General features: G+C 45.1%; 1 protein-coding gene and 1 long non-coding RNA gene across 2 annotated transcripts in view; one reads left to right on the top strand and one right to left on the bottom strand.

Moving 5' to 3' along the window:
• Positions 1–72, bottom strand: part of MCF2L (MCF.2 cell line derived transforming sequence like) — a 251,774-nt gene extending 251,702 nt beyond the window's left edge. Inside the window, exon 1 of the mRNA XM_039531149.1 lies at positions 54–72. The gene's annotated coding sequence lies outside the window, so the exon portion shown is untranslated. The remainder of the gene's footprint in view (positions 1–53) is intronic.
• Positions 73–1,227: 1,155 nt separating this feature from the next.
• On the top strand, positions 1,228–20,183 carry LOC120401380. The gene is made up of 3 exons (XR_005596419.1): positions 1,228–1,298; positions 18,878–18,997; positions 19,717–20,183. It is a non-coding gene; the product is annotated as an uncharacterized LOC120401380 (long non-coding RNA).
• Positions 20,184–25,282: the final 5,099 nt, after the last annotated feature.

Below are 25,282 nucleotides of genomic sequence, written 5' to 3'. Positions count from 1 at the left end.
CTATTACTTATTATAGATAGCACCACCTATAGCTGAGATTGCCTAATACTTACCATGATCAGAGCTGTTGCCAGTCCTGTTCCTCCTCTTCCACAAACTGGTATAACACAAGTCTTTTACACAAAAAGACTAGAATTTTCAAAAGACAGTTGTAAGAATTAAAAAATGATGCCTCATTCTCTGGCTGGATGGTTGGAGATGACACAACAATCATTTGGGTTGGACATTTCAAGTCTACAATAGCGTATGGGTCAGTCTTAGATACACCAGCTTCTCCAGGAAGAAGTTATGTTGCTCAGCAGAATGGGATAAAATGACCTGTTTCATTCAGCACACTGGGTCCTCTACTTTCAGAAAGCAAAGGGAGAAGACTGAGGTCCTGGGCTGACAATCTGGAAGTGTGTTGGTGTTACCAAGTACCTATCTTGAATAAAGCAACAAAGAGTCCTGTGGCACCTTATAGACTAACAGATGTATTGGAGCATAAGCTTTCGTGGGTGAATACTCACTTTGTCAGATGCATTCTATCGTGAATAGGTAACTTTGTCTTTTTTTCCAGCAGTTTAGATAGCTTGCAAGTGTGTGTTTGCAGGATTAACTCATCTGAATGGAGCAGCAAAGAATCCTGTGGCACCTTATAGACTAACAGTCTATAGGTGCCAGGATTTCTTGCTTGCTCTCTAGACAGACTACCACACTACCCCCTCCTGATACTCATCTGAATGGCTGATCAAAGTTCTGGTGATGCAGACTTTCTCTTGGGTGGCAACCTAGATCAGTCAATTGAATAGGGCCTGAAATCAGGTGCCTAATTAGTAAGGAAATGTACATGCTTGTGTAGGTGCTTTAAGGATTGTCAGTGTTGTTGTTTGGTAACAGGTTCCAATCAAGACTGTTATGGAGGAAGTTTAAAACTGAATCAGTTACTATTGTTAACTAGGATTGTAACAAACTGTCCACGTGTCTATTATAAATTAAGGGTTAGATACTGTATTTTGAGTTCTAGGTATTGTGATGGGGCAAGGCCAGATGGCTACAGTAAAGAATCCCTAGTACCATGGTAACCAAATGGCAGTTGCTCCAGGTTAATCAAGACACCTGGGGCCAATTAAGATCCTTGTAGAAGGCAGTGGGGATAGCTACATTGATTGGGACACCTGAAGCCAATCAAGGGCTGGCTGGAACTAGTTAAATGCCTCCCAGTTAGTCAGTGAGATTCATATGTGAGGAGCTGAGAGTGTACTGCTGGAGAATGGAGGTGTACAAGCATTATCAGACACCAGGAGGAAGGTCCTGTGGTGAGGATAAAGAAGGTGTTTGGAGGAGGCCATAGGGAAGTAGCCCAGGGAGTTGTAATAGCTGTATGATAGCTACAGGAGGCACTATAGACAGCTGTGATCCACAGGGCCCTGGGCTGGAACCCAGAGTAGAGGGTGGGCCCAGGTTTCCCCCAAATCTCCCAACTCCTGATTCAACACAAGAGGAGTTGACCCAGACTGTGGGTTCTACCAGAGGGAAAGATCACTGAGGTGAGCAAATCCGCCAATAAGCGCAGGACCAACCAAGGTAGAGGAGGAATTTTGTCACAGTATATATGGACATAAACTAAGATTAAGTGTGAAAACCTCATTAACTGCACTGTGTATAGAATCTGTGAATAAAATATAGAAGTTCATGTTAGATATTTAAGAGTGTTAACCATATCCTGGGGATAATATAGTAGTCGACCCTTTTAACATATACACAAATCATAAATCCATTGGGAAGGCAATCTTGGTGAAGTGGCATGTGAGTAATTGACCACACTGACTTATGCTTTAGCTTTGGGTATTTTCCTCTGCTGTGTTAAATAACTGGCATTTATAACTAATTGGCACAAGTGAGGATCTGTTCTGAGGGGCTCAGTCAAAATTCCAAACAAGGTCACTTTTTCTCAGGATAATTGTTGAATAGTAATGGTGTATTCTTTCATGGTTGTGTTATGAGATTCTTAAAGGCTGAATGGTTATCATGTTTACCAGTTTTTTTTTCTAGTATATATTAGTCCAATCATAATCCAATGTTGTTTTGCTTTTTTTTATCCTATACTATGATTGCTGTTAGGGGCAGATGATAAAACTCTATACAATCAAATCACGTGTCCTTTTAATTTGGGTAAGCAATTGGTATCCAAAGAACCTTAAGAAAGGTGGTATGAGTAATCTGTGTAACTGAGGTTTATTATACCTATCTTTCTTAAAGTTGCTTGTAACTTTGCCAGACTTAAATTGTGCAGGTTGATATTTTCCATGCCAGATGTTTGCCTTAGGCTGAATATTTTAAGGACCTTTCAGCTAAAATAGTTTAGCCCTAGGTATTGTGAGATGAGGGAAAGATACCTTTTGTCCATGTTACTACCTACATCTTTTGATGATGTTCTAGTGCCTCCCAGCTTTGGAGCAAGGACTTGAAATTTGGTATTTATCCAAGTGTCAGCCTTTTGCCAGCCACATGAAAATTCACTACATTTGGGAAAGTTACAAGCCTCCAAAATATCTGTTTGCACAAGCTCAGCAGAAACTTCTTGGAGTTTGCTAACTAAGTTCTCTGAAGATTCCATCTGCACTGAGCATGCTCCGCCCCCCTCATAGTTCCTACATGCAGCCAGAAGGCGCATGGACCATCCTCATGCTACTGACCATAGCCCAATCCTGGACATACAGCTGAACTTCCTTGAAATTACTTCACTTGGCAACTGAGGCTGCTATGTCACTAGGCACCAGAACTGAGAACAGGGAGATTTTCACCTTTTGCTCTCAGTGCCTCCTGCTAGTGCCCAGGCACTGAGGAGTGACAGCATGCAGAGGTTAAGAAATCGGATTGAGAGAGGGGAGAGATGCAGGACATGACAAATGGCATTCTGAGGGGATGAGAGATTAGGAGCAGAGGGGGGGAAGAAACAAGATTGGGGTAGGAGCTAGGGATTGGTGGTGATAGCTGCAAAGGAGGGGAATATGAGCAGGAGCCAGGTAATGGTGGGGAATAGGAGCAGGGCAAAGGATTGGACAGGTGTTGGAGAAGGGAACAGGCAGGAGCCAAAAGTGGGTAGCAGAAGGTGGTGGGGGGCAGGGAAAGAGCTGGGGATAGGAGCAGGAGAGGCTAGGGGGACAGGCACAGCAGAGTCTGTAACCAGTAGATAAATTTCCGATTCTGGAGGGAATCGTTAAGACATTGAGAGTCTCATCATTCATTTGCCGTCTCTCAAATATCCATGAAACCTGCTGGAAAATGTGACCACATTCCTCCTAGTGGCAGGTTCACAGAGAAGATAGCCTTCTACTACTACCAGCTACTCTGTTAGCTCAAATGGTAGAAGCCGATGCTGTAGCTCTAAAGATCCAAACCCTGCTGAATGTAAATGAAAGTCTTCAGTAAAAAGTACATGCTTTCATAAGCTTGAACGTATTGGTTTATGAATATTTGAAAACTACATACTAAATATGTCAGGAGAGGGGCCCTGACCATGTCTGGGTAGCTCAGAAAGTACATACTTATCAAAAATCAGTCTTCCTGCCCAGCAGCCTTCCAGACAGCGGCGTATTATTGCCTAGGCCGACAAGGCCTAGGCCAAGGGCAGCAAATTTGAGCACCTATGGAGAAGCTCCTCTGCCAGCGTGCTGCTGCCTCCTATTTCTCTCCCCTCCCTCCCAGCGCTTGTGCCGTGAAACAGCTGTTTCGGGGAGGAGGGGGAACACGGCGTGCTGGAGGAAATAGTGGGGCCAGGGTGGGGATTTGGGGAATGGATCCAATAGGGGCAGGGAGAGGGTGGAGTTGGGGCAGGACTTTGGGGAAGGGGTTGGAATGGGGGTGGGGAAAGTGTGGAGTCAGGGCGGGGCCAGGGGTGGGCGGGGTGACAATTATTTCAGGGCCTAGGGGTGGCAAAATCACTAATCCAGCCCTGCTTCCAGACTTATTATTCCCTACTCACTTCCCAATAGTGTTGTTTTAAATGTCTGATTACTGGATCACATGTTCATGTTGAAAATTTTCAACCTCTTGATAATAGCATTCCAGAATGTACTAAAGTCTCCAGAGCCTAAAAATTATAACATCTATGACTGGGCAGCATGAGTTCACTCAAGCTGCTTCTCTGGCTAGTAAGCAGCTACACAGGCATTCTTTGCACCCTCCACTCCTTAGTTTGAGGGGGCACCAGGAACCAATGTTAGTATTTGAATGGCACAGGATGTTTTCATAACAACTATCCATACACTCTCCTACTCTGAAGTGACTCAATGTAAACTATTCCCTGACAGAACAGAAACAATCTCTCACTATCAAATTATTTCTTCTTGAAAAAGCTTGTTCTGGAAGACAAAAGCAGCTGCTCTTGAACCTGAGCTGGGATAGGAGTGAGCAATTGAGTCACTCTGCATCAGGAATCGGAATATAAATTTACACCTGCTAAATTCACCATTTTGCTTCAGCCATGCAGTCACCATTTTATTTGCTCTTCCCTTGTCTTGCCAAGACCTGTTTACAGCTGCTTCTTGCTCTCCCATTTTCCCCACAACCGGGAGTTAATTTGATCACAATCCATGCTCTCTGCACCATTCCTTGGACATAGGCAGCAAGTGGTTGAGGAGCCTGAACTGGAATAATCTAACATGCAAACAGGAAACTGGGGGAGCCAGAAATAAATGCTGGTTTTAGTCTGGGGACCAGCAAAGCCATCTAGGTCAAAGGAGTTAGCGAGATGAGCTGCCCTGGCCAGCTACAAGCTCCTCATGCCTGAAAAACATGAGGAAGATGATTCTCAATTGGGTCAACTGGTTACATTGTGAGAGTTGAGACTCAGGGCATAGAGCCAGGCTGCATAGGAAGTGTAACAAAAAACTCATTCTGAAACAATCAACATTTATGTTGAGTATTTTTGAGTATTCGCCCTAGCTGTGTGTGTTTGTGTGGAGCTTTGGGATTAGAACTGGAGGTTATTTCATGGCCATAGCATAATTGTACATTGCCACAAATTTTAGGGGTTGCTGCCATGGAATATATAGGGCCATGAACAGGATACTTACCTATGATTTTCATAACACTGCACTGAAGTCAATAACTGATAGCTGTTTACTCTTAAACATAAACATTGTAAGTACTCAGTATTATTAAATATCATTACTACATGGTGAGAGGTAAAGTCCTTTCAAACACTAGCCTAAACAGAGGTAAGGAACACAGTGTGGTCACGAATAGCTAATTCTCCATGTGGAAAGAGGTTAATATTGGGATGTGCACTATTACTAAGACAGGAGTTGTTCGATATCTGTATTAATTAACAGAAAATTTGGTGAACAAGACGTCAGACTTTTGCAGAAGACAGAATTATTTAGCACAACCAAGAGTTAGGATAAGGGTGAGAACCTTCAGACAAAGCTAAAAAACACACCATGATGGACTTGCCCACCTATTGTACAGACTTTACATGCACTCTGCCATCCAACTGTTCGAAAGCAGCTGATGTACTCTTGCTGCTAGGCCTTTTCTTTGAGGTAGAGGACAGGCAGCAGTATTTCCAGTGGGGAGGCCTCAGCTCTAGCACTAACTTCCTCTGTTGAGCCACCAGAGCCTGATGCAATGCTGGCCTCTTTACCCACACATTTTCAGGAATTTGGATTAGAGTGCTGTGTTTTCAAGCCTGGAGGGTGGCTAATCAGCAGGTGGCTGATGATTATAGCTGCCTTTGGGAGAAAGTATTGTTTTATATTATAAATGTGTCCAGAGACTGTGACAATGGTGCAACATAAATCTCTTTATAAATAAAGAAATATGTAATTAGGCAACAAGACAGCAGATGAAATTTGACAGAAGTGCAAGATAAATCATGTCGGAAGAAGCAATTTCAAATAACTGTACAAGGAGGTTTCTGCATTAACTGTGATCTCTCAAGTAAACAGACAAGAAGTCACTGTAGATATGCCCGATATCTCGATGCACATGTCTGCAGCATGTGAAACAGAAGTCAAAATCTCACCATGCTGTTAAGCTGCAATAAGAAGAGGATGGAGAAAACCAGACAACACTGAAGTCCATGGCAACAATTCTGTAGACTTTAAAAGGGCCAAAACAAGGTATGTATTACATTACCACAAAAAGGACCCTGCAAAAATGGAAATGAGCAATTAAATATATTAGAAGTTTGGAGAATTCCTTCATCTGAAAAAAATAAAGCTCAGTTACACAGATAAGGAGCAAGAAAAATATTCTAGAGGTGTAGTCTACAATGTTATAATACATTAAGAGTATATTTGTATTTTTAGCTGTCCAGGTGGTACAATTCCAAAAGCATACGTTGTAAAGGCATGCTGGAATTAGTAATATTAGTAAGGTGCTTATACAATTAAGATGTCTAGGAAAGAAGTTCTGTTAGTGTGATCTGTATCTGTTAAGTCTTGTTTTAGGTCATTGCATTCCATGTGAAACCTGACTAGTTGAAAGGTAAGCCTGATGTAAACAATGCTTGCTGAAATCAGTAGGGCTAGCCCAACATGCCATGAATGGATAGCATATAGGCTATAAAACAAAGATAGGAATAAAAAGCAGCTTCTCTCATCACTGGTGTTACAATTTATGATATTAAGTTTTTGTTTTCAAGTGAAATTATAGGAAATATGTTTGTCTGCAGACTTCAGACATAATTTTTATTATTTTACATCCTGTCCAAAACCAGAAACTGCCCATCTGCCATACAACCATAACTGTAGAGCATTATCACACTACTGGAACTTGTAATTATTATCCAGTGAAGAGCCAATATACCAGAGAATTCATAGTACACAGGAGAAGAGTAACAGGAAAATTAAGCAACAAAGGCAACAATCAGTTTTTCATGAAACAAGCACCAAGGTGTGTGCGGGAGATTTTGTTTTGTTGAAACACTTGAGGATGAGAGGGTCAATGTTAATGACTGTCCACAGTGATGTATTGGCAGGAGTATTGTAAGCAAGACAGAACAAGTAATTCTTTGGCTCTACTCCACACTGATTAGGTCTCAAGTGGAGTATTGTGTCCAGTTCTGGGTGCCACATTTCAGGAAAGATGTGGACAATTGGAGAAAGTTCAGAGAAGAGCTACAAACATGATGAAAGGTCTAGAAAACATGACTTATGAGGGAAGATTGAAAAAACTGGTTTGTTTAGTCTGGAGAAGAGAAGACATACTTTTTCAAAAACATAAGTTGTTACAAGGAAGAGAGAAAAATTGTTCTCTTTAACCTCTGAGGATAGGACAAGAAGCAAGGGGTTTAAGTAGCAGCAAGGGAAGTTTGGGTTAGACATTACGAAAAACTTTCTATCAAGGTTGTTAAGCACAGGAATAAATTGCCTAGGGATGTTGTGGACTCTGTCATTGGAGATTTTTAAGAGCAAGTTAGATAAACACTTGTCAGGAATGGTCTAGATAATACTTTTGTCCTGCTTTGAGTGCAGGAGACTGGACCAGAAGACCTCTCAAGGTCTCTCCCATGCTTATGATTCTATGTTATAGTTTAAAATATTATCAATTTCTTTTTCATTAAGTTGTGAATTGATTTTGAGTAGTGATATGATTTTATAAGAGAAATTATTACTAGTAAGTGGCATCAAATTATTTTTGATTAAACAATAAGCCGAAAGTAACAAAATACAAGCAAAAGAGAGATGGATAATGCAGCACTAGATGAAAGATGCATTAGCAGCTACAATCACTACAAGGCAGCAAAATAAGAGGAAAAACAAGTGACCTCACAGACAATCCTGCTCATAGAACATTCTAGCCTGAAATCCCTATGTTTAAGCAAGATGTGCACAAAATTTAATTTCATCATGATACTAGTCTGCCTTTTTATTAAACAATGTACTAGAATGCTGCACAAACATGACTCACAGGGTTAGAAGGCACCATACAATAAATGCACTGCTCTCTGATGGGTCAAAGTAACTCTAGAAATCCTTTCTGTGGGATGAAAACATTAGCCTTTGAGCTTCTGTACAGGGTGCTACAAAGAAAAGAATATGAATCCTGAGAATTCACTGGAAATAACTGCCATTTCTCTATTAATAATGGAGGCTCTTGATTTCAGGGTTACTCTAAAGCTGAGTAATTCAAGACTGAATGACTCAGATAAACTATAATAGCCTATAGTAAACATTCTAGCCTATAGTAAATTAGTTTCCATCAAGAGGGTGCTGTTGAAGATTTAACTTGTTATAGATGGACAACCCTGGTGTTTCACCAGACTGCTTTGGTACCCATGCAAGTCCCTAATGAAACAAGGGACGTTACAATCCGATTTGTTATGGTATTGAAGTGCACTGTGAGTGGAAGAATCAAATGGACAATTGACTCAAATGTATCAGTGGGTTACAATAAACTGATTAGTTGCAAGAACAAAACCTAGCGGTGAAAACTGCCCTCAAATGCCTTTCCTGACCCCATTTCACAAACAAAAAGCAATATACAGGCATGAATTTTAAAAACAGAACAGATATGCAGTAAAATATCAGTTTAGTTGCATGGCCCAAGAGCTCTCACTTCATTCCAAATCTTTAAGTTTGGATTGTCACTTTCAGAAACTGAATGTTGAGAGGTTATTTGCTTTATTCTGGGAGATGGAAAGCTGCAACCAGTCTACTACTACTGCATATATGCATATGCACTGTTGATTTAGTTGGTGTTGGTCCTGCTTTGAGCAGGGGATTGGACTAAATGACCTCCTGAGGTCTCTTCCAACCCTAATCTTCTATGATTCTATGTTGCATATATTATACCCACACGTGCATAGGCACATATATATTTCAGGGCTGTCAAGTGATTAAATTAATCGTGATTCATTGCACTGTTAAGCAATAATAGAATACCATTTATTTAAATATTTTTGGATGTTTTCTACATTTTCAAATATTGATTTCAATTACAACACAGAATACAAAGTGTACAGTGCTCACTTTATATTTGATTACAAATATTTGCACTGTAAAAAGCAAGAGTGTATGTCAATTCACCTAATACAAGTAGTGTAGTGCAATCTCTTTACATTTGTAAGTTCAACTTTCATGATAGAATTATGTACCACAAACTGCAGTCAAAAATAAAACACTCTAAAATTTTAGAGCCTGCAAGTCCACTCAGTCCTACTTCTTGTTCAGCCAATCGCTCAGACAAATATGGTTGTTTATATTTGCAGGAGATAATGCTGCCTGCTTCTCGTTTACAATGTCACCTGAAAGTGAGAACAGGTGTTCTCATGGCACTGTTGTAGCTGGCATCACAAGATATTTCTGTGCCAGATACACTAAAGATTCCTATGTCCCTTCACTTTTCAACCACCATTCCAGAGAACATGCGTCCATGCTGATGGGTTCTGTTCGATAACAATCCAAAACAGTACGGACCGATGCATGTTCATTTTCATTATCCAAGTCAGATGCCATCAGCAGAAGGCTGATTTTTTTTCCCCTTTTTGGTAGCTTGGGTTCTGTAGTTTCCACACTGGAGTGTTGCTCTTTTAAGACTTCTGAAAGCATTCTCCACACCTCATCCCTCTCAGATTTTGGAAGACACTTCAGATTCTTAAATCTTGCGTCGAATGCTGTAGCTATCTCTAGAAATCTCGCACTAGTACCTTCTTTGTATTTTTTTGTCAAATCTGCAGTGACAGTGTTCTTAAAACGAAGATGTGCTGGATCATTATTAGATACTGATATAACAAAATATATGGCAGAATGTGGGTAAAACAGAGCAGAGGACATACAATTATCTTCCAAGGAGTTAAGTCACAAATTTAATTAATGCAATTTTTTTTTTAAGCGAGAGTCATCAGCATGAAAGCATGTCCTCTGGAATGGTGGCTGAAACTTGAAGGGGCATATGAATGTTTAGCATATCTGGCACATAAATACCTTGCAATGCTGGTTACAAAAGTTCCATTGAAATGCCCGTTTTTGCTTTCTGATAAGGTCAGTATTATCTCCTGTAAATGTAAACAAATTTGTTTGTCTTGGCGATTGGCTGAACAAGAAGTAGGACTGAGTGAATTTGTAGGTTCTGAAGTTTCACATTGTTTTGTTTTTAGTGCAGTTATGTAATAAACTACATTTGTAAGTTGCAGTTTCAGGATAGAGATTGCACTATAGTACTTGAAATGAGGTGAAGTGAGAAATACTCTTATTTTTACAGTGCAAATATTTGTAATAAAAATATACACTTTGATTTCAATCACAAGACAGAATACAATATATATGAAAATGTAGAAAAACATCCAAAATATTTAATAAATTTCAATTGGTATTCTATTGTTTCACAGTGTTGTTAAAACTGCAATTAATCACAATTACTTTTTGAGTTAACCAAATGAGTTAACTGATTAATCAACAGCCCTACTTTAGAGCCTACAAATCCACTTGGTCCTACTTCAGCCAATCACGCAGACAAACAAGTTCGGTTACATTTGCAGGAGATAATGCTGCTCGCTTCTAGTTTACAATGTCACCTTAAAGTGAGAACAGGCATTCGCATTGCACTGTTGTAAGTGGTGTCATAGGAATCTTTAGTGCATCTGGCACGTAAATATCTTATGTCCCTTCATGCTTCAACCACCATTCCAGAGGACAGACATCCATGCTGATGATGGGTTCTACTCCATAAAGATCCAAAACAGAGTGGACCAATGCATGTTCATTTTTATCATCTGAGTCAGATGCCACCAGCAGAAGGATGATTTCCTCTTTTGGTGGTTTGGGTTGTGTAGTTTCTGCAACATTGTGTTGCTTTTTTAAGACTTCTGAAAGCATTCTCCATACCTCGTCCCCCTCAGGCCTGGTCTACGGTAGCCTGTTATTTCAGAACTAGACGAGTTATTTTGAGGAAAAAAATTATCCCCTCCACATGACCAAATGGTTTTTTCAATTTAAAGGGCCCTTTAATTTGATTTCTGTACTCCACCTTGGCAAGTGAAGTAGTGCTTAAATCGCAATCACAATCCTGGGTTAAAGGTATTGTGGCTGCAATTTGATGTTATTTGGCCTCCGGGAGTGATCCCAGGATGCTCCCTTGTGACCATTCTGGTCAACACTCTCAACTTCAGTGCACTAGCCAGGTGGGCAAGAAAAGCCCCGGAAACTTTTGAATTTCATTTCCTGTTTGGTCACCAGCAGCACAGGTGATCATCAGCACAGTCCACCATCACAGGCAACCACGCAGAGTCCACTAACACAGGAGATCACGCAGTCCCGGATTCACAGACAAGCCCCAGCATGGTCTGAACGGGAGGTACTGGCTCTCACCGCATGCTGGGGAGATGTGTGTTATGGCAGAACTATGTTCCAAAAAAAGGAATGCAAATACGTATGCCAAAGTCTCCAGGACCATGATGGAAAGAGGCTACTCCAGGGACACCGAGCAGTGTCGTACAAAAATCAAGGAGCTCAGGCAAGCGTACCAAAAAGCCATGGAGGCAAATGGGCACTCTGGGTCACAGCCCCATACATTCTGCTTTTACCATGAGCTGCGTGCAATTATGGGGGGTGACACCACCACTACCCTATCACTGTCCATGGACACCTGCAAAGAGGGAGTTGCATGGAGTGAGGAGGAAGAGACATTGGAGGAAGAGGACAGTGCACAGGTAGCAAGTGGGGAATCTGTTTTGCCCCCCTAGCCAGAAACTAATCTTAACGCTGGATCCAATAGCCTCCCCTCACACCCAAGGCAGGCTCCTGTTCCATGATCCTGGAGAAGGTACTTCTGGTGAGAGCCTGATCGGAGCCACACGGTGGGGGGAAGAGGAGTGGAACCCAGCCACACTGGGTTGTTTGTGTTTTAGAGTAAATGGCTCATCCCTGCTCTGAGCCTGATGTGTGTGTGTGTGTGGGGGGGGGTGTTGTGATCATCCCAGAGAGCCCTCAGGCCCTCCTTTTATATGGCAAACTCACCAGGCATTGCTTGCTGTGGGAAAGAGGGCCCAGCAGTTTGAAAGCATTGAAATTAATGTAGAAAAAGCAGAACCTCACATGCCCCTAGGGGTTGCCTGCAAGATGAATTCTGTTGCTCGGTCCTGTGTGATGGCTTATTCATACCAAAGTGCCCCCTTTGTTCTCTACAATGTATTTTTTAAAATACTACCCTCCCTTTTTCTCCTCCCACAGGTGCAAATGTTTCAACATGGCCCCTATCTACTCCGTCCAAGAGGCTGGTCCAGATTAGAAGGTGGAAAAAACAAACTCGGGACGACATGTTTGCCAAGCTCATGCAGCCCTCTTGCACTGATAGGGCCCAGCTGAATGCATGGAGGCAAACAATTGTGGAGTCCCGTAAAGCATTACAGGAACATGAAGAGAGGAGGAACGCGCGCAATGAGAGCAGGCAGGATGCTATGGTCAAGCTCATGGTGGAACAAACTGATATGCTCTGCTGTATGGTGGATCTACTGTGGGAAAGGCAGCAAGACCACAGACTTCCGCTGCAGCCCCTGAATAACCACCCTCCCTCCTCCCCAAGTTCCATAGCCGCCTTACCCAGACACCCAAGAACATGAGGCGGGAAGCTATGGGACCCACACACTCAACCCCAGAGGCTCGCCCAAGCACCAGAAAGCTGGCATATGTGAACTTTTGATTTGGTTTCTGGACTTGTCCTTCCCTCCTCCTCCACCCTCCTAACCCAACCCGCCCCCCCCCCCCCTATACCTTTATAATTTCTCTCAATGCATTGTGCATAAAATAATGAACAGTTTTTAAACAATTTTGACTTTATATACAGAGGGTGTGGGTAACTTTAAGAGAAACAAACACAACTGTCACACCATACCTTGGCTGGTCAGGAAACTGGCTTTCAACACTTCTCTGATGCACAGTGTGGCCTGCTGCGCTCTTCTAATCACCCTGTTGTCTGGCTGTGAGAAATTGGCAGCCAGGCATGTTGCCTCAACCTCCCACCCTGCCATAAGTCTCCCCCTTACTCTCACAGATATTGTGGAGCACACAACAAGCAGCAATTACAATTGGAGTATTGATTGTGCTGAGATCTAACTGAGTCAGTAAACTGTGCCAGTGTGCTTTCAAACATCCAAAAACACATTCTACCACCATTCTGCACTTGCTCAGCCTATAGTTGAACTGCTCCTTACTACTGTCCAGGGTGCCTGTGTACGGCTTCATGAGCCATGGCATTAAGGAGTAGGCTGGGTCTGTGAGGATAACTATAGGCATTTCAACATCCCCAACAGTAATTTTCTGGTCTGGGAAGTAAGTCCCTTCCTGCAGCTGTTCAAACAGACCAGAGTTCCTGAGATGTGAGTGTCATACACCTTTCCCGGCCATCCCACGTTGATGTCGGTGAAACATCCCTTGTGATCCACCAGTGCTTGCAGCACCATGGAAAAGTACCCCTTGCGGTTTATGTACTGGCCATCACAGTGGGCCGGGGCCAAGGTAGGGCTATATGTTCCATCTATCGCCCTGCCGCAGTTAAGGAACCCCAGCGCATTAAAGCCATCCACAATGGTCTGCACATTTCCCAAAGTCACTACCCTTGATAGCAGCTGCTCCATGGTTGTGTTGGCTACTTGCAGCACAGCAACCCCTACAGTATATTTGCCCACTCCAAACTGATTCCTGACTGACCGGTAGCTGTCAGGTCTTGCAAGCTTCCACAGGGCTATCACCACTCACCACTTCTCAATGGTGAGGGCTTCTCTAATTTTGGTGTCTTTTCACTTCAGGGCAGGGGACAGCAAGTCACAAAATTCCATGAAAGTGGCCCTCTGTATATGAAAGTTTCGCAGCCACTAGGAATCATCCCAGACCTGCAACACTATGCGATACCACCAGTCTGTGCTTGTTTCCTGGGCCCAGAATCAGCGTTCCATGGCATGAACCTGGCCCAATACCACCATGATCTCCCAATCGCCACATGCCGTGCATCTAGGAATGTCTGTGTCCATATCCTCATCAGTATAGTAATTGCACTGTCGTCGCTTCCTCACCCGGTTTTGCAGGTACTGCACATACTGCTGGATAATGTGCGAGGTATTTACAATGGTCAAAACTGCAGCAGAGATCTGAGCGGGCTCCATGTTTGCCGCGCAATGACGTCTACACGGGTAATCCTTGAAAAAGGGCACGAAATGAGTTGTTCGGTTCAAGATGGCTGATAAAAGACAGTAAATAGTTGTCTTCTGTAGCTTCCATGGAAGCCCAGGACAGACAACATGGAAAAAGCAGCGGAAGCTGTGCAGCTCTGTTCACGATGGCTGAGAAACGGTGGGGAATGGTTAGATGAAAGAGTAGATAGAAAGAGGAGAGAACATTCAAAGTGGATTCAACATACCAGCAGATAGGCGGTGCACTGTGCTGCACTGTCTGCTGGCAGCATGGCGTCTGCCGTAGCTTTCACGGAGGGAGGAGCGAGTGACGGCACACACCGAGAAAAACCTGTGAGAATGTTTTTGCCCATGTTTTTGAGCTTAACCCACAATTCCAATGGGCGCAGAGACTGCGGGAACTGTGGGATAGCTACCACAGTGCAATGCTCCGCCATTCAATGCTAGACTCGGTACTGTGAATGCACTCCGCTGAATTAACGCGCTTTAGTGGGGACACACAACATCGAATGTATGAACTCGATTCAGGAAATTTGAATAAAATAAATTTGAATTCATTTCGTACTCATCAGATTTTGGAAGGCTCTTTAGATTCTTAAACCTTGGGTCGAGGCTGTAGCTATCTCTAGAAATCTCACACTGGTACCTTCTTTGTGTTTTGTCAAATCTGCAGTGAAAGTGTTCTTAAAATGAACAACATGTGCTGGATCATTATCAGAGACTGCTATAACATGAAACATATGGCAGAATGTGGGTAAAATAGAGCAGAGGACATGCATTTCTCCTGCAAGGAGTTCAGTCACAAATTTAATTAACCCACTGTTTTTTTTAATCACCACCACCAACATGGAATCATGTCCTCTGGAATGGTGGCTGACGCATGAAGGGGCATACGAATGTTTAGTATATCTGGCACGTAAATACTTTGCAACGTCAGCAACAAAAGTGCCAAGCGAATGCCTGTTCTCATTTTCAGGTGACATTGTAAATAAGAAGCAGGCAACATTATTTCTTGTAAATGTAAACAAACTTGTTTTAGCGATTGGCTGAACAAGAAGTAGGACTGAGTGGATTTGTAGGCTCTGAAGTTTTACATGGTTTTGTTTTTGAGCGCAGTTATGTGCGGAGATAAAGGAAGGAGGAGGCACACGTCAGGACCCCAGTGGGGCCCCGGGTGATCGCTCCTTCCCACCACCCAACACAGTTGTAATGAGGTTGAGCAGTGTCCATATAAGAGAAAACTAAGACTACTGATTATTCCTTAAAAAAGGAGTTTAATGACTTACAGCTATAAATGCAATACAGACAATAGGAAAAGGAGAAATAGATACCATCATTGAATAAGGATTTATATAAATGACAAATTATATTGCAAACAAGCACAAGTACAGGTAATATTATGCATTAGCTACTTACTACTATAAAATCATGTCTTTGACATTGGCAGTTTATACTGATGATAGGCATGAGTGCATACAAAGCTACTATTATTTATTGACTACTAACTTAACATGTACTGTCCCGGCCCTCAGTAAGCACAAGTAAAAATAGAGACCTTATATATTAACAACTTACTACTATTCCTAAGCAGTTTGATACTATTATTAAACTTCTAATATTACTTTTAATACTGCAGCATTGATATAACCTGAGATCAAATTGGCTCGACGCTACTATTTTTAACACAATAGCACCGATACAACTTGAGATCAAATCAGCTCGAGCAACCCAGACTTCTTTACTCCATTACCTTATACTGCATGTAACCAGACTTTTTTTTACTTCAAAACCTTACCCTGCTGAGAATATGTTACTCTTTAGTCGACCATTCTTTGCACTGGCCAGGTACAGATAGTTGGTGTAGTTCAAGTTTCCTCAGTTCAGGGGGTGTGGGTCAGACCGATCAAAGAGAATGACCTCTTAGACCAAGACACACACACAAACCCATCTGAGGCTCTACACATTTTCTCTCATCTTCCCACTGTATTTTGAAGCAGGTCAACCAATCAGGTTAGGCCAAATGTTCACTGTGGTAGTTGTGTTTACTTTGAAATTATGATCTATGCACAGGTGCACAGCTTATATTAACCAAATACAGCCAATTGTCCTAATTGTGGTTAATGTGTCAGACTCAAAACATTTGAATCAGTCTAAAGAAGTGCTTGGTTGCTTTACACCTTGACCACAAGTCCGTATCTAATTCTGTAAAGCTTGCTTTTTGAAGCTGACCACAAGTCTACAATATTTCCTAGTTTGAACTTGCTTCACTCGCTCTGGTTGCTATGCTTGATCTTTGAGGCTTCTGGAAGTTTTAGGCCTAACATTGAATAAGCTTGACAATACTCTTGATCAAATTATTCACATTATGTAACAAAAAAAAATCTCATTTGTAAGTTACATTTTTCAGAATAGAGATTGCACTACAGGCTCCCTTTAAGCAGAAGCAAATTTGATAAAGAACTGGCAAAGTCTGCGTGTAGGATCGATATTGAACCAATTGGTCGGCAAATATGGGCCCATGCAAAAGTAAATATCACATGTATAAAGTTCCAGCATGAAGCACAGGTTAACATGGTTTTAGCAACCTTACAGCAAGGACACCAGGCAGAGAGCCAGAGTGAATGATTGCTGAGTGAGTAAACGTGGGGTGATCTTCCTTCGGTACCACCACCCCCAGCCCCCGTTCTAAAATACTAATTAGGTAAAAATTAGTAACCACACACCCACTAGGCATGCTTTTAAGACATGTGACTCCTTTGAGGAAGAAAGAGTATAAGAATCAAGCAAAGTAAATTACCGTGGTTGGGATTCCTTAAATGACGCTTGAAGAAGCAATGCTGCTAAACTGAGTAGCCAAAATCCTTTACTGCTTGTGTAATTCCTTCTCAATAAACTGCTGTGTATTGCAGATAGTTACTGTAGACCTTTTTCACTGGTATGACAGTAATCTGCTCCACCGGGAGCCAGTAAAGATCCATTTCAGGGGTAGTAGTGCCCCCTGTTGTCAACAGGGGTGTTTGTGACTAAGAGCATCCCAGAGCTACAGGGTAAGGGGCTCACTTTTATCAAGTAAAGAGTTTCAGCTGGCCCGACCAACACATTGTACCCCAACTCACTATGGTTATAAACTGCATCTAAAAGGTGTCATGTAAAATCTGATTGGAAAACTAGTAACTAACAGATTAATATTCTTATATGATGTATGCACAGGGTGTGTACAAAAAGTTATGAATATGTGCTAGAATTATATTCTTAAAATGTGTTTGGCAAGCAAGCAGTCTGCCTTAGACAAAGGAAAAAACAGTTACCTACCTTTTCGTAACTGTTGTTCTTCGAGATGTGTTGCTCAGCTCCATTCCATTTCATTCTTGGTGTGCGTGCACCCACGTGTGCCGTCGTCAGATATTTTTGCCTTAGCAGTATCCGTAGGGTCAGCAGTGGTCCCCCCTTGAGGGCCGTGCTCATGAGCACGGCATATCAAGTGCCGCTGACCCTATGCCCTCTCAGTTCCTTCTTGCTGGCAACTCCGACAGAGTGGCAGGAGGGAAGGTAATGGACATGAGCAACACACCTCAAAGAACAACAGTTACAAAAGGTAGGCTTTTTCTTCTTTGAGTGCTTGCTCATGTCAATTCCATTCTAGCTGACTCACAGGCAGTGCCAATGGAGATGGGCTCGGAGCTCACAGTTTTGCAGCTTGCAGCACTGCGTTGCCAAAGCCAGCATTGTCAGGGGCCTGCTGGGTTGATGCGTAATATGATGTAATTGTGTGGACAGACGACCAGGTAGCAGCTCTACAGATCTCTTGGATTGGACCTGAGCCAAGGCAGCCACTGATGATGCTTGCGCTCTAGGCGAGTGTGCTCTGATTATCCCCGGCGGAGGTACATGAACGAGCTCCTAGCCGTATCGGATGCAGGTTGTGATCCAGGATGAAATCCTTTTAACAAACACTGGGTGACCTTTCATCCTGTCTGCCACAGCAATGAACAGTTGTGTTGACTTACGGAACAGCTGTGTCCTGTTGATATAGAAGGCCAGCACTCTCCAGACATCCAGAGCGTGTAACCTGCGCTCCTGATCGGAATTATGTGGCTTCGGAAAGAAGATAGGGAAGAAAATGTCCTGGCTGGCATGAAACTGGGAACCAACTTGGGCAGGAATGCCGAGTGCAGCCGCAACTAGAGCTTGTCCTTGTAGAACACTGTATAGGATGGTTCTGACATAAGTGCCCTGAGCTCAGACACTTTGCAGGAAGAAGGTCGAGCAACATGCCAAACCAGTGCTGGCAAGCCATTCGGGAGTTATCAGGATAACCCTCACCCTGCCCGCTTGATTTTCACTACGACTCTGTGGCACTGGCGGGAAGGCGTACATCAGGGCCCCTGGGGAGGTCATGAAGGGGACTCCCTGCAATACTGACCCTCAGTGTCCAACCTCCAATCCAGGGATGACAGGATGTGATCCGGCACCCTGACCACCCAGTTTAGATCATGTCTGTTGGGGGGTGTAAACCAATGCCAGCCACGCTTGCAGAGGCTGGAGGTGGAGCCGGGCATCACTGATCACGTACATGGCCGAACAATTGCAGGCAGATGTGAGCTGTGGTGAGCGGCAGCTCCTCACATGGGAGATTAGATCTGATATGGCCTGAAAATGAGCCTCCAGGAGGAAGGCTCTGGCTCATGTGGAGTCAAGAACCACTCCTATGAACTCAATGCACTGGACCTGCCTTAAGGAGGATTTTTTCTCATTTATCAACAGGCCCAGGTCATGGCAGGTGGAACACACCAGATCAAGGCTTCTCTGAATTTGGTTCCAGGACCTACCCTAGATGAGCCAGTTGTCGAGATATTGGAATACCTGGACCCCTCAACGTCTGAGGTAAATGGCCACCTGGACCATACATTTGGTAAAAACCCTTGGAGCTGATGAAAGGCCAAAGGGGAGTGCTGTGAATTAGAAATTGCATTCGCCCACTGTAAACTGGAGGAAATGCCTGTAACTTTGGAATGTGGCGATGTGGAAATAGGCATCCTTCAAGTCGAGGGCGTCATACGAGTCTCCCAAATTCAGAGAGGGATGATGGAGGCCAGGAAGACCATGCAAAACTTCAACTTTTTGAGAGACTTGTTGAGGCATTGGAGATCCAGAATGGGTCTGAGGCCCCCTTTTGCCTTTGGGATTAGGAAATAGCAGGAGTAGAACCCCTTTCCCCATATGTCCTGTGGGACTTCTTCCACTGCCCTCATCTGCAGGAGGTTCTTGATCTCCTGAACGAGGAGTTGCTCATGAGAAGGGTCCCTGAAGAGGGACGGGAGGGAGGGGCGGCCCAAAATTGCAGAGTGTAACCGTGAGACACTATGTCCAGCACCCAATGGTCCAAAGTGAATTGGGACCAGGCTGAATGAAAGGGATGCAGATGGGTGAAGAAAGAGTGGGATGGATCCTGGATGGTGACTGGGGTGTCACTCTCAACCAAGTCCTCAAAATGAGCGTTTCTGGCTCCCAGAATGTTTTGCTGGGCTGGGTTGCTTGGGTGAGCAGGAGGAAGAAGGGCAATGGCAGCTGAAATTAGGGTCTCTGTCCCTTCTTTTTTGCAGGTGCCTGGTGAGACTGACAAGACTTAGGCAGCAGTGGCAGCCAGAACTGCTTCCTCGCAGGCTGTGGTGAATGCATTCCCAGCAAGCGAAGGGTGGCCCTGCTGTCTTTCAGCCCATGCAGCATTGCATTAGTCTGGTCTGAAAAGAGACCATTCTCATCTAATGGGAGGTCTTGGATGGAGATTTGCATTTCCTGGGAGAGACCTGCAGTCTGAAGCCAGGAGCTGTGCCTCATCACCACTGCGACCATCCTGGATGCCAAGCCCATGTCCCACACTGTCTGGAGGGAGCACCTGGCAGCTGCAGTGCCCTCCTCCATCAGATGCCAAATTCTTGGGCCAACCCCTGTGGAAGGGACTCCTTGAACTTATGGAGAGAGTCCCATAAGTTAAAGTTGTAACAGCTCAACCAGGGCCTGATGGTTCGCCGCCCGGAACTGCACGGCGAATAAATTTTTCTCCCAAACAGATCCAACCATTTGGCCTTTATTTTTGGGAGTCGAACTGGTATGCCCGTTTGTCTCTTTCCTTCGCTGCAGAGACCACCAGTGAGCCCGGGGGAGGGGAATATAGAGGTACTCAAACCCCTTGCCTGGAACAAAGTATTTCTTTTCAGCCCTCTTTGAGGTGGGAGGGATGGAGTTTTGCCAGAGATGCTTGGCAATCTTAAGGACGCTGGTAGTGTGACACGGGTCAGGGTGGAGGCTAACAGAATGTTAAACCAGGTATCTGTCTGTTCATCCATTTCCTCTGCCTCCAGACCCAAGTTCTCAGCTGCCCGACTCAGCAGAGGCTGATGTTCTTTGAAATTGTCCCATGGGCTTGCCCTTGAGGGTCTTGCAACCCCCTCATCCGGGGAAGAGGATGATGATTATACCTCCGGCGGAGGTTCCGGGGCATCTTCCCCCATGAGGATGGGGAGGCTTAGGGGTGGCCACCATTCCCTCTGCTTTGACCACTGGGCAATGGCTTGTGCGTGGAGCCCAATGCCGTCAGTTGCTGCTCTGAGGCGGCAGCCAATGAATGGTGAGAAGGGGGCATTGCCACAAGTGGCATTCCCCGTGCACCCCAATAAGGCTACCGCGGCAGCCACTGGCCGTGCTGCCAAGTCAGTGCTGATGTCAATGCAGCCTCGGGTGCCCATTCTCACTGTTGCAGATTAGGCTAGGGGCTGAACTGGGCTTCCATGCTGGAGGACTCCCCTTCTGATGACCACGGTGGGGCTTTTGATGCCTGGGTCTGCTTGCTGCCCATTGCCATCAGGAAGCGGTGCCAGGAGCAAGGTGATGGGTGCTGGTATCAGGGGAACCACAGATGTGATGGGGAGTGTTCCCATGATACGGGTGACCAGGACCTGCATCTAGAAGACAATCTACGGGAGGGTAAGTGGCATGGGTAGTACATAGACCAGTGTCTTGTTCTACAAGTTCCACGATGAGACAGCGGTGACTGGGAATGTGGTGCCAGTGACTGAGGACGAGCCCCTGAGCATCTGGGCTGCGGCTCCGGTGACTTGCAGCGCAGAGGTGGAGAGTACTGTTTCGTCTTGGAGGATCAGCGGTGCTCCACTGTCCCCTGAAGAGTCTTAGTGGCTGGCTTGTCCTTGTGGAGAGCCTTTGCCAGTTCCTGGGGTACATGCTGTGTTGGTGGCATGGGTGGCCTGTGCTCTTGGTGCTGCGGGAGCCTGTGAAGGGGTCAGTGCCACCAGGGTTTTTGGCCCTCTGCTGCTCCTGGAAGTCAGTGGTGGACCTTTCATGGGACTAAGAGCCCTGGCTGGAGGCAGGGCCGCCCAGACGGGGGGCAAGTAGGGCAATTTGCCCCAGACCCCAGGCTCCACAGGGGCCCCCACGAGAATGGCTGAGTCTCCCTCCCTGGCTCCACCCGACCCCGTGTCCGCCCCTCTCCCGGAGCCTCAGTGCATCCAGCAGTGTCCCTGAACAGCTGCAGCGTGGCTCCGGTGGGGCCCCTGAGCTCCGCCCCGCTCAAAGCCACGTGGTAATGGGGCGGGGCTGCGAGCTCCAGCGGGGCCTGAGTTCCGTCCGCTCAGCCTGGAGCTCGCAGCCCCACCCCCTGACCACCCGGCTCTGAGCGGGGAGGAGCTCAGGGGTCCTGCTGGAGCCACGCTGCCGCTGTCCAGGGATGCTCCTGGATGCACTGAGGCTCCGGGTGAGGGAGGAGACGGGGGTAAGGGGCCAGGGCTGGGGGCATTGGCTAAGGGGCAGGAAGTCCCGGGGACACTCAGGGCACAAGGAGGGGGCAGAGGTGAGGGGGGTGGTTAGGGGACAGGGAATGGGGGGTTGGATCGTGGGCATTCCGGGGGTCTGTCAGGACTCAGCGGGGGGAGGTGGATGGGGTCAGGGCAGTCAGGGGACAGGGGTGGGTTCCCGGGGTGGTGGTTGGGGGTGACGTTTCTGGGGAGTGAGGGGACAAGGAGCAGGATGGGTCGGGGATTCTGAGGGTGGCAGGAAGTAGGTGGTGGTCGGGTAGGGGGCAGGGCCAGGCTGTTTGGGAGGTACAGCCTTCCCTACCCTAAAGCTCATTCAGCAGTTTGAGGCTTGCAGAAGAGCCAAGCTGTTAACTTTTCCATTTGGGCTACCATCCCTTTCACTTCTCAGATGCCAAATTATAGTCTATATTTAATTTCAGTGCCATAGGGAGATTCATGTCAGGGGAGGGTAGCTTCATTTAAAATTAGCCATTGGGCGAGGGATCACATGAGAAGAGCAATATCCTTCCCAACCCTACCAAAGGAGACCCCCCTCCCCTACATTCCCTGAGGCTCCAGAGGGGTTAATTCAGCAGTTCTCAAACTTTTATACTGGTGACCCCTTTCACGTAGCAAACCTCTGAGTATGACCCCCCCTTATAAATTAAAAACACTTTTTTTATATATTTAACACTATTATAAATGCTGGAGGCAAAGTGGGGTTTGAGGTGGAGGCTGACAGCTCGTGACCGCCAGTAATAATCTCGTGACTCCCTGAGGGGTCCTGACCCCCCAGTTTGAGAACCCCTGGCTTAATTTAATTTTCGCACCCTGTGTCCATTCACATGCATGTGCTATTTTGAGCATTTCGGTTTTCACAACATAGGCTTATCCAAGATTCTGGAACAAGCTCAAATGCTCAGTTCGTGGAGTATGTGCATAAGCTATACTAAAGACAAACCCACAGGAACCGTCTCCAGTTTGTGAGGGACCCCATGGAGCCAGTCTCTAGGAAACAGATAAATGCATGGAGGTTAAGTCCATTAATGGCTATTAGCCAGGATGGGTAAGGACTGGTGTCCCTAGCCTCTGTTTGTCAGCGGGTGGAGATGGATGGCAGGAGAGAGATCACTTGATCATTACCTGTTAGGTTTACTCCCTCTGGGGCACTTGGCATTGGCCATTGTTGGTAGACAGGATACTGGGCTGGATGGACCTTTGGTTTGACCCAGTGTGGCTGTTCTTATGTTCTAACCTAAATGAACCCAAAGTTATGGAGACAGATATGAGTCAAGGAAGCCAGCAGAGTATCAGAAACCTGGAAAAATCTCTGACTGGATGGGCTCAGGTGTTTGGTCACAAGCTGAGGTGGTTCAAAAGTTTTGAATTTTTTTTAAGCAGATTTTTTTAATTGTTTCTTTAAACAAACACACACAGCAAGCAGCAAATATTTGGCAACACATTTCTGAAACCCCAAATCATATTCAGGTTTTGGCAGACTATTTTCAGCTTTTCAATTAAAAAAACCACAACAAATATTGAAGGAAAGCAGACATTGTTCGTGATTTTTTTCTGCTTTTTAAAAACCCCTAGTTTTCAATCCAGAAAAAGTTTTGACGGAAAATATTTGTCCAACCCTTTTAATGAGCTTTTGTGCCTTTTAGCACTAGCTGATGCTGAGAACCAGTGATACCTCGTAAAGAAGTTTTCTCAAAACTGGGTTTGTGCCAAGATGCAGAAGGTTTATTTTTCCCAGAGCCGCCCGTGTGGGGGGGGGGGGAGAGGAGTGGGGCAATTTGCCCCGGGCCCCCACGAGAATATAGTATTCTATAGTATTGCAATTTTTTTTATGGAAGGGGCCCCCAAAATTGCTTTGCCCCAGGCCCCCTGAATTCTCTGGGTGGCCCTGGCTGGAGGGATGCGAGTGCACGGCTCTGGAGCAGCTGGGCGGCCCGAAGTGGGTCCTTTGCCCTATGTCCCTTTTTGCTTGGTGCCAGGTTTTTCGTCATTTTGGGCACCGACAACTGGGAACAGTGTCACACGGAGCCCAGTGACGGGGCACACTGCGCAGTGAGGCCAAGGCACTCAGCAAGTCCTGGTGGGGCTGCATGGAGGCCGGGCTCAGGGCAGAGTCCATGAAGAGAAGCCCAAAGCCGAATATCCCGCTCTTTTTGCATGCGGGACCAGAAGTTTTTGCAAATTCGGCACTTGTCTGTAACGTGCAATTCCCCCAAGCACTTGAAGCAGCTGCTATGGGAGTCATTTACAGGCATTGCCCTGTTGCAGTCTGCGCAAGACTTAAACCCAGGAGACCGGGGCATGCCTCACCTGGGGAGAAGTCCCTGCTGGGACCCTAACTGCTAACTACTGACTACACTTAACTACTTAACACTAACTACTATGAACAAAACTATTTACAAGGCCCTAAGGCTCAAAGAAAATAGACAAAAAATGCTAGCCTTTGCAATGCAAGAGAAGGCGCTCCAACTAACTACCACAGATGGTAAGAAGGAACCACGAGGGTGTAGGGTCAGTGGTGCCTGATATACTGGTGCAAGAGTGCGGTACTCAAGGGGGTACCACTGCCAACCCTACAGATACTGCTAAGTAAAAAGCTCTGACAACCACACACGTGGGTGTGCGCACACCTGGAATGGATTCGACATGAGCAAGCACTCGAAGAAGAATGTGTATTTCTTTCCCTGACTAGCCCAGTCTCCAGGCAAAGACAATGAAGGTCCATTTTTACATATTAGGTAAACAAAGTTATCAAGCCAACAAGTGAGGGAGGAGACGACGTGGCGTCTATGCCCCAGCAGGAGAGAAGAGCTTGGTCTAGGTTTTACTTTTCAAAGAATATATTGCAAAGGTTTATTGCTCTATAAAAGACAAGGAGGCTGAACCTCAAGTGATAAGCAATAGAACCAACTGATTGTATACAATATTATTGTGTTATAAAAATGTATAGAGTGCAGTGTTTTCTGAATGTTAATGCCATACTGGTGGTTAATATCATTGTGAAATGTTCGTATGAACACTATACGCTGAACTATGGATACTTAATAATATTATGTTTTAAAGTCTATGGCCAAACAGGTTCCCTCCTGTCAGATTAAGCAAGGTGTAAACTAAAACAATGGAAACCTCATTTACATAGAAATCAGCAAAGGGATGAGAAGTCCACAGGAAGGTAAGAACAGCATGAGATCATCCTGCCTCTTGGAATAAAGTAATTGAACTTAAGAAGGTCTGAGCAAAGACAGAAGCCATCTTTGGCATCAGACAAGCTGAGAAAGATGGTCTCCTTCAACCAAGGAGGGATTGAAGTCTTTGGAAACTGAAAATAGGTCAGAACCCTGCT

This window comes from Mauremys reevesii, linkage group 1, assembly GCF_016161935.1.
Source record: "Mauremys reevesii isolate NIE-2019 linkage group 1, ASM1616193v1, whole genome shotgun sequence".
In the NCBI taxonomy this organism is placed as follows: Eukaryota; Metazoa; Chordata; order Testudines; family Geoemydidae; genus Mauremys; species Mauremys reevesii.
This window is presented reverse-complemented; position numbering and strand designations above follow the sequence as displayed.